Source organism: Aedes aegypti, unplaced genomic scaffold, assembly GCF_002204515.2.
Source record: "Aedes aegypti strain LVP_AGWG unplaced genomic scaffold, AaegL5.0 Primary Assembly AGWG_AaegL5_hic_scaff_2215_PBJ_arrow, whole genome shotgun sequence".
NCBI classification, from domain to species: domain Eukaryota; kingdom Metazoa; phylum Arthropoda; class Insecta; order Diptera; family Culicidae; genus Aedes; species Aedes aegypti.
Window position 1 is genome coordinate 1,434 of NW_018735725.1, and position 10,641 is coordinate 12,074.

At 38.7% G+C, this 10,641-nt stretch overlaps 1 long non-coding RNA gene across 1 annotated transcript; it reads left to right on the plus strand.

Moving 5' to 3' along the window:
• The first annotated feature begins 288 nt into the window (after nucleotides 1-288).
• LOC110680960 lies at nucleotides 289-10,402 on the plus strand. Its single transcript, XR_002503044.1, has 2 exons — nucleotides 289-365; nucleotides 10,037-10,402. It is a non-coding gene; the product is annotated as an uncharacterized LOC110680960 (long non-coding RNA).
• The last annotated feature ends 239 nt before the right edge of the window (nucleotides 10,403-10,641 follow it).

A 10,641-nucleotide genomic window follows, 5' to 3' on the forward strand; every position in this document is an offset into this window, starting at 1 on the left:
TTTTCCAGATAGCGGAGAGCGCTGGGAATCGATTGAGCTTTGAGAGCAACTGAAAGCTTTCCAGATAGTATTCGGTGTGATACGTGTGGTCTTTAGCGAATGCAACAGACTAAAGGAATGGAAGTGCGATATCACCCTCGTTGAGTAGACAGGAAAACCTGAGGGGTTTTCCCGACAGACTGTGTCACCGCGGAAAATGAGAGCAAATCTTGAGTCAGAGTTTCGGTTTCTACGTGAGAGTGAGGAAACGAGATTGAATCTTTTATTGTTGTCAAAAATTTTTCCCGATGACGTTTCAGTTCGGAATTTCCGTGCGTTGGTGTCGCCTGTTTTTTGATAATCGTTATCAATTACTACCAATTTTTGTGAGTGAATTTGGTTGGTTTTAACTCTTAGCCGGTTGGGCTTGTTCCGGTGGTGTTTACATTGCTGAAAATGTATGATTTGAGTGATAATTCGTTCAAATCAGTGCATTTGGCGTCTGAATGGGTTTCAATTCAGCCACAGGATCAGGATATGAGCCATTAGGAAAATATGAGAAAGATTCTTTCCTCGCTGCTGCTGTGACTACTAACTGAGAGAGGATACACAGCCATCTGATACTGTGTTGGTGTTGTTATGTGTTGTAGAGTGCGGGAGACACATGAACACTTTTGTTTTCAATCGTTACAGTGCTGATTGCCGATGAATACGGTTTCCAGTTGACAATGTTCTTGAAACACTTATTTGACCAGTTCAAACTTCTCAAATAATATGGCCTATACAACTATTTTAGGCCCGTTTGTCTCACTGTCATTCGGTTGGTAGAGGGCACACACTATATCTGAACAAGCAGACTATCAAAACGAATGTCAATCGGATTTTTTCTTGCCAGAGATCAGTATTTGGACTACATTTTTATAATCGAATAATTTTGATTTTTTTAAGCTCTTGTCCATATACGAAAACCTATACAATACCGATAAAATATTTTGAAAACTTCTGATTATTCAATCAAGTTCATAATTCAAAATGAAAATAGAAAATAATGAAAGCAGTGCTTTGCAATATGTATGTTTCTTAAATTAGTATCATTTCAACCCATACATTAATTTATATGTAGGAGTTTTGCGTTAGGCAACTCCATCATCATAATTTGGTAAAACAAAATAAGGCTATAATAAACACTTTTTTAAACGATTGCCGTAATAGTTAAGAACATAGATAGATAATTGTTATTGAATATTTGTTATGTTTGGCTTGAATACCCTCAATGCGATTTTTAAGTGTTAAATTTTTATCTAGCATAAGTTCTAGATACTTAACCTAATTGAACTAATTTATCAAAATCAAAATTTAATATTTTAAATGAAACATAAAGGTTTCAAATCAAGAGCTTTTGCACAGACAAACAGACGTAACACTGACGTAATTTCCATCGACCACTCATTTAACGATCATTTCAAATTCGTTATGTTACAAATCTCACAACTAGAGGCGCGCGCATCGTTTTTCTTCGCGTTTGACGTTTCACACTACCGCCATCTGCCGGTCTTGTTGCACGAAACACCTTTTTGTGCAACATGCTCACCAGATGATGACGGTGTAAACTGGGCGATGGATTTTGAAGAAATTTGTTCTAAGTGTTACGTCTGTTTGTCTGTGGCTTTTGAATTTTAAGAGTAATGGCAAAAATCTTCCAGTTTTGTATGCGTGAAGAAAAAAATCCAAATTTTTTTACGAACTATTTACAGAAAACAAACGCAAACAGCGATTTGTTTTTTATCTTTGAGGTAACTCAATTGGTTGTGGAAACATTATACAATATTCGCTCCGAAATGCTGCATTGAGCAACACCAGCTCTTACGGGAAGTCAATCATATATGGTGTTCTGATAACTAACCTGAAGTGTATGATTCGACACACAACTTTTTCATGGTTTTTAAAATTAGTAGAACCTTGAGGTTTTTTTTTCCTTGAATATGTGCCAATTGAAAACATTTGTCAAATACATTAACCAAGAACAATTAATTACTTTCTGAAAATTTGTGGATTTATATTTCATCGATTTTATTTTTAATCGAAGTTCTCACTTTTTCCAAGAATTTTCGTTGCGAATGCTTTCGACATTCTGAGTAACTATATTTTGTATTTGATTGGTGAAATATATATTAAATTTTGCGCAATTCCATATATCATGGGAAGTTTCCGGATATTTGCTATTTGTTACAATTGTGAAATTTAATTTTCAAAATGTTTGATTCTCAAATCAGAAAAACAACTTTCTTCGGGTTGTGAATGGTAAAGAGGACGAGCTGTTTAATTTTCTCACAGCTAATAACGTGCATATATCAGTTATTACTGAAACGTATTTGAAACCTGGATCTACAGTATGGCCCATAAAAAAATGCGAAAATCGTCATAACATGTTTTATGGTAGTTTTTAAATCGAAAATGTGAATGAAACATAAATATTATTCATTACTTGTATTGTTTAATCTATTAAGACTCAGTTTTTCGCTTTGGATATGATTTTTATCTGTTATTTTCACCATACCAGAGAGAAATTGGAAGCATACCTTCAAATTTTATTATGCGGACGTCGAGTTCAATATCTTTGTGATGAAAGCTTCTATAACATTCACGATGGCGTGGGATTCTTCACTGGCCTTGGTTTCAGCATACGCCCATATCAAATGATAGAATAGGTTCATGCCTGGGTAATTGAAGACTTAAACATATTTTCGAGAAAACGGCTCATTTTGGAGAGCTTTGATTGAAAGTTAATATAAGTGTGATATGCGGCTCCGTTTTGCTCAAAACCTATGAGCTAGTATTGATATTAGTTGTCTCTAACCGTAGGAACAAATTTCATCCTCAAAAACCTGTTATAGTCCTCCGTATTTATTTTTTATTCAACCTTAACAAAAAATAAAGGCATATCAAACCTACATGACGCAAATGCCCTCAAAAATTTGACCCTGGCAAAATGTTTTATTGTGATCATGAAAAACACGTTCTCTAAGAATTCCTCTATCCTCTGATATCAAACAAACTAAAATTTTCAACAATAAAGTGTGATTTTTGAAGGTGGAAAGTTTATCACCAGTGTATACGACAATCAGACGCTGTTGCTAGCTTTGGGCGGACAATACATTTGAATTTATTTGCTTTAGTACATTATTTAGGACAGTAAGAAAAATATGACAAAAATTGTCCTGGATAGCGAAGTTGTGTCAGAATATACTACAATAATCAGAAATTACATTCACTATCAAAAACAAAGAAAATAACGCTTGTGGGTGCTATATTCACGTTCAAACAATTTTCGCATTTTTTTATGGGCCATACTGTAAACTCAAAAGAGATCCTAACTTTTTTGTTTATCGTAATGATAATGATCATGGCCATTATTATTTATTTATTTCGTACGTGACCCACGCTCTATAGGTCCTGGTGCACCTGGTAATCCACCTAGCTCGTTGCGCCCCTCGTTTTCTTGTTCCGACCGGATTTGAAGCGAAAACCATCTTTACAGGGCTGTTGTCCGGCATTCATGATAAATGCCCTGCCTAGTGTACCCTTCCTGCTTTAGCTACCTTCAGAATACTGGGTTCGCAGTAGAGTTGAGCGAGGTCGTGGTTCATCCTTCGTTTTGTAAATGGTGTGAATCTTTTTTGACCGCAGCTCCTTGTGGAGGCCATAGTAGGCCCGACTTCCACTAATGATGCACCTCCGTATTTCACGACTAACGTTATTGCCAGCCGTTAGCAAGGATCCAAGGTAGACGAACCCGGCGACCACCTCGAACTGCGACCTAGACAAGCCCTGTCGCGCTCGGCCCTACCAGCTAGCATGTACCGTAATTTCGGGTAAAATTGATCGTTTTTCACGGTTTTTCTAGTCTGTTTTCTATAATGTTAACAATGCCAAACAACAAAATGCAGGAAAACAAGGAACGAAGGTGAGCCTCATCGTCTCACGTATCGAAGTTTTCTAACAAATGTCATTTTAGTGTTAACAAATATCTCTAAAATAAAAAAATCAGGAGATCTCATTTCGCGGTGAAATTGCTCACTTGTCAATGCCATTATTGTTAGTTTTCAAAACAATTCTACATGATAAATTTGAGCTCCCTGAATCCGAAAATGCTTGTCAAATTCTTAACAATGCAATATTTATATAAAAAATGAATAGTTAAATTTCAAGAATTACGCGAAAAACGCTTAAATGTATGCTATTTCTTAAGGAATTCAATGATATCTAACAGAAATTCAATTATTTCAACCATATGAGCTAATTGGTGCGAGTATTGGTGATGAAATCTGGTTTTGGGATATATCTTAAGCATCCTCACAAACCTTAAGGTTCTACCATGTTCAAATCCTTTTTTAGAACTAGAAGTTCAAGGATGTACAGTATCGGACATATAAAATGCATCAAAGCCGTTTTCCCATACAAAATGGTAAACTTCAGAGAGCTATATCTCCGCCGTTTCTCAACCGATTTTTTTTCATTTTTGCTGTGACGAACTACAAATTACCTCGATTTTTGATGTTGAAAAAGTTGTGTGAAAGCTATTGGTTTAAAAGATACAAATAGGCTGAATTTTGACATAAAAAATGCACCAAGACGAATAGTAATGTATCAGGCCAACTATGCGACGTATCTTTTTGGTGTCTTCAGCGATTTTGGTCCTTATCACGCAATAAACAAATGCGCACAATTTTTATTATAGTTTTCGAAAATTGAGGAAATTTGTAGTTCGTCTCAGAAAAAATGAGAAAAATCGGTTGAAAAACGGCGGAGATATAGCTCTCTGAAGTTTACCATTTTGTATGGGAAAACGGCTTTGGTGCATTTTATATGTCCGATACTGTATGTCAACACTGCACCGCACATGATTTTGAAATTTTACATTATTTTAATAGTAATCAACATTCTTTAACGCAAAAAACTCCACAACACATAATTCGACAATAGTTACGACAAACAACGTTCATTTACTGCAGGTTACATTGATATTTGTGCTCCATTAGGAATAAATAAAATCGTGCGATACAATGATCAATTTTACCCTTCTGATCAATTACACCAGATTTTACGGTACTTTGTCTTGGTCGCATTCACCACCAGACCAAGTTTTGCTGCCTCGCGTTTCAGGGGGTGTATAGGTCTGCCACCTTTTCAAATGTTCGGCCGAAAATGCCATAACATTCGCGAAGCAAACAAATTGACTGAATCTCGTAAAAATCGTACTCGGTTAAGCCCGGCTCTCCGCATAACACCTTCTAGCGCAATATTGAACAACAGGCACGAAAGTCCATCACCTTGTCGTAGTCCCCGGCGGGATCCAAACGAACTGGAATTTGCACACCTTCCATCGTTGCTTTTATCAGTCTCGTGAGCTTCTCGGGAAAGCTGTGCTCGTCCATGAGTTTGCATAGCTCTAAGCGGTCGATACTATCGTATGCCACCTTGAAATCGATGAAAAGGTGATGCGTTGGGACCCGGTATTCACGACATTTTTGAAGGATTTGCTGTACAGTAAAAATCTGGTCAGTTGTCAATCAGCCGTCAACGAAGCCGGCTTGATAACATCCCACGAACTCGTTTACCACAGCTGACAGATGACGAAGGTGATCTAGGATAATACTTTGTAGGCCGCATTTAGAATGGTGGTTGCTCGAAGTTCTCACCATCTTATTACCCCTTCCTTCCACTCCTCCGGTAGCTGTTCTGTTTCCAGATTGTGCCTATCAGCCGGTGCAGACAAATGGGCAGCCTCTCCGGGACCATCCCAACGAGTTCAACTCCGATACCATCCTTACCAGCAGCTTTATTGTTCTTGAGCTGGTGAATGGCATCCTTAACCTCCCTCAAAGTGGGGGCTGGTTGGTTTCCATCGCCCGCAGTACTGTCGAAGGCATTTCCTCCGTTGTCCCGTCCTTCATTTCCTGTACTCTCAGCGCCATTCAGATGTTCGTCAAAGTGTTGCTTTCACCTTTTGATCACCTCACGCTCGTCCGTCAGAATGCTCCCATCCTTATCCTGCACATCTCGGCTCGCAGCACGAAGCCGTTGCGGAATGCGTTGAGCTTCTGATAGAACTTACGTGTTTCTTGAGACCGGTACAGCTGTTCCATCTCCTCGCACTTCGTCTCCTACAGGCGGCGTTTGTCTCCCGAAAGAGGCGGGTCTGTTTGTGCTGTTTCCGTCTATAACGTCCCACGTTCTGTCAGGTCCCTTGTTGCAACATGACCGCCCGTGCTGCATTATTCTCCTCCAGAATCTGCCTACATTCCTCGTCGAAACAATCGTTCCGTCGACTCCGTTCCACGTACCTGATATTGCTCTCAGCTGCATTGTTGATGGCTGCTTTCACTGTTCTCCAGCAGTCCTCAGAGAGGCTTCATCCAGCTCACCCTTTTCCGGTAATGCAGCCTCGAGGTGCTGCGCGAACGCATTGGCGACATCCGGTTGCTTGAGCCGCTCTAGGTCATGCCGGGGCCGTCGTCGTACGTTTGTTAACGACGGAGAAAATTAGGCGCAGTTACTGTATATGGCGTATAGGCGCAGTCACTGTATATGGCGTATATGGCGCCAGATGGCCGCCAGATTTTTATCTCTTAAATTAATACTCCTATTCTTCATTCGACTCGAACAAAACACCAACGATTGAAAACTTGTTTTTGTTGTTGTTCTGAATGAGTGAATTGCGCACAGAGGAGGAACGCTTGGAATGCGGAATTCGCATCCATGTTTGTTTTGCTTCTGAAAACATTAAAAAAACATTCCAAGTTTTTCAGAAATTTTTTCATTCGAATAGCCGAAGCGGAAGCAAGTGGGGAAAAAACTTACTTTCGCATTTGCGATTTGCGCATTTGGAAATGATTGACAGTTCCGTTTCCATCGATCCCGCTCTGCCGAAGGCCAACACGTCGGCCACTCACATAATTATGCACTTCACGGCGAAATTTTCTCTCTTTCGCTCTTCAATGAAACTTGAAAACAATGGTGCCAGTACCTGTCAACTTTGACAGGAACTGGCACCGTTGTTTTAAGATTTCCCGGAGGAGGGAAAAAGAGCGATTTTCTGATGACGTCATCGTGCAATTGGCAATGAGTGCGACCTACGCAGAATTTTCACTCAGTCTGCCAGTTCTGCATTGGTTGCCTCATTCTGTGTAGTTTCAACACATGCGCTGCGTGGAGCTGGCTTAGCGTGTATACGTCAAAATCGTAGAACATGATTTAGAAATCGTTCATTTAATAGGGTAAATACATTGTAGCCTATCTTACTCAGTTTTTTTTTCTCAGCTTTCTGATGGTGGCCTCAGAATACTTAACAAGCGGTGCGCTAATGGTGAAAAAACAACGGATCTACTACCAAAATTCAAGATGGCGGCCAAATTCAAATGGCCGCCAACATTTGTTTAGTCTAAGATGAAAGCTATATCCTTCTCTATACGATGCCACTAAGTTGCTATGTGCTCCAAGGGAATTAAGACATATCACGTGAAAACTACCTAAGATTATCTAAAGTGGGCTATTTTGCAAACTGTTTAGCCGGCTGGCGTACAAGAGGTCACCAATTCGAGAAACCCGAAACGACCACCCTTTAGTTTTAGCATATGTGGATTTTTATTTATTTCCGTGCAAAGTGGGTCGAAGGGTCTCAGAATTCCATAAAACTTTTTCCACAGGCAGGGCTCATCAATATATGAATAAAAAAAAATTGAGAAAAATTCAGGGTCGCTTATTTTCTCGGAAACTCAGTTGGATTTTTTTTGTTTCCTCTGACATCGTAGAAACAAAGTTTTTTATGAAAATGAAGCAAATTTTCGCAGAAATTAAAAAAAAAAATTAACTGGAAAAAGTTTTCCACAAAATTTTCCACCGTTGAGCAAATTTGTAAAGAAAAGCCGGAAAAACTATGCTCCAACTCGTAGAAAATTTTCAAAAAAAATTTTTTTTGGGAAGATAATTTTCATAAGCTTTAAGCGCTGAAATTTTTGAAATGACTTTTCTCTCGGTTTTGAGTTATGGCCAATTTTGTAAAAAATGTGCAAATGTGCATTTTGAGCCTTTTCTTTGAAAAATCATAACTCAAGAAAGAAGCATCGAAGATACAAAGTTTCTTATGAAAATGAAAGCAATTTTCTCAGGAAAAAAAATATGGAAAATTTTGTTAGAAAACTGTTTCTAGTTATTTTTTCTTATTCCTGAGAAAATTTGCTTTCATTTTCATAAAAAATTTTTTTCTACAATGCTTCAAGTTATGATTTTTCAAAAGAAAAGGCTCAAATGGCACATTTGTACATTTTTTTTACAAAATTGGCCATAACTCAAACCGAAAAACCAATTAAATTTAAAAAATTTCAGCGATTAAAGCTTATGAAATTATCTTTCTTAAAAAATATTTTTTGAAAATTTTTCACGAGTTGGAGCATAGTTATTCCGGCTTTTCTTTACAAATTTCTCACGGTGGAAAATTTTGTGGAAACTTTTTCCAGTTAATATTTTTTTTATTCCTTAGAAATTTGCTTTCATTTTCATAAAAAAACTTTGTTTCTATGATGCTTCGTTCTTGAGTTATGATTTTCAAAGTAAGTAGTGTCAGGGGAAAACAAAAAATTTCCAACTGAGTTTTCCGGAAAAATAGGCGACCTGAATTTTCCCAATTTTTTTTAATTCATATATTGATAAGCCTGCCTGAGGAAAAAGTTTCATGAAAATCTGAGACCTTTCGGCCCCAACTCGTACGGAAATAAAAAAAATCCCCATACTAGCAATCAGGGACATGAAATTGGAATTCCAACGATAGGTGCCGATGACGGCCTGGTTTCAGCGAGAATTGCTCTCTTCAGGTCTTGAAATCGACCTTTCAAGACGGCCTTGAAAAATAGTTTACGATTTGTTGAAACCCTTAAATTTCCGGCAAAACGCGGCAGTCTCCATTCTTCGTGATATGGAAGTTTCTCCTAGTGGAGGTCAAGACATCCTGGTTAAATCAACCAAATTCGGAAAAACTTATCACGATTGGCGATACCCTTTGCTTCCTCACTTCAATCGAAGAATCTGGTCTAGAAGCTGCCTCGAATTGCTGCTTGGAAAATTAGCCTAAAGCATCGAACTGAATGTTCATTTCGAAGCAAAATTCAACACGTATTAAGAAACTTCAAAAACTCAATCAGAAATAGATTTTCTGCCCAATATTTTAAATAATGTCATTGCTATTGGTATGGTTACCCTATTCACATGGTTGCACGGCTAGTGAACGAATTTTGTGCAACCGTGGCTGTATTCAAAACATCCATCGGCTACGAAGTGCTATGGCATGCTGCCGCAGAGATCAGGATAATGGGTATCTCACCTTTCCGGCAGGAAAATCTAGCCACGTGCATATTTGTATTGGTAGTGACAAAGCTTCGGTCGGTACAACGACGGTCAGTGGGAAGTCAAAAGGATCGCTGTAAATGTTGCGGAAACACATTTTCTCGGTGTTTTCTCGCACAATTTGTGGATTGAATGGAAGTGAGAGTTTGTTTCCTCGACTTTTGCGGGAGAGGTGAAGAGAAGATCTGTGCCGTTCGTTGATGTGTAGATGGTTGTGTGCAGAGTCCTACAATGTATTATCAGTATCAACAGTAGCAACATCTGACTGAGGAAGTTGGGCAGGAAAAGTAATGAATGAAAATTTTTGCAACGACGTGAGCTCTTAGTTTCAGATGAAAATTTCCCTTGTTTGCAAAAAGTGGAGGCACAGATTAATCACACGTTAGGGTTGAAAATCGTGGGAAAATTTGAAGCGTGCGGCATCCAACCCAAGGCAGGATATGTGAATGTGCAGAATCGTAAGACGTGACTGAGGCAAAGAGTGGGAGAACCCTCCAAATGAGAGTGAATGTATAAACTTTACGTGCGTGTAATAATTTTGATTGGTCTTCGGGCAAATTTAAACACCATGTTGAATGGAAGTTTAATAGTTTAGTGTACGTGGGGGAGATTACCTTCGAATCAAAAGGTCCGTATTGTTTTGACGAACAAATTTCAGGTGTTTGTGACTTACTCAGGAGATATGCTGATGTAAAGTCGCCAAAGGATTGGAAGTGTATATTGCGAAACATGAATAATTTGGAATGAAGTTATGTGTTTTTGGATGCCTAATCATTTAAAAGCGTGAAGAATCAAGTGTAAGAAAGTGTTTATGGGAAGATATTAGCAAGAAGTAGAAAAGGTTACAATAAGAATCTCAAAATCTAAAATACTATTAAATTTCGTAAAAAATGGAGCGAGTATGGCGAAAAGTGAATCAGGGCCTTACAATGAGATCATCGTCAACGAAAAATGCTCAGCCGGTGGCCTCAAGCGCGACAATGACGACTGGCTGTCTTCCGGTGCCGGGATTTCAGCACTCAACAGATACAACGAGCTCGGCCGGATTTGGAGGCGAATCACATGTGGTAGCCGTTCAACAGAGGCGACGAACGAATCCACCCCAGGGCAGCACGACTGCCTCTTCCGAGAAAAGACGACGAAGGCGGAGACGCAGCCGGCCGAACAGGGAAGGGTAAGTGAAAGTGTTATTAGTATTTTTCGCATATTTCTAATGATGACTGATTACTTTAAGTAGAAAATAACCATAATCGTTTTACAAAT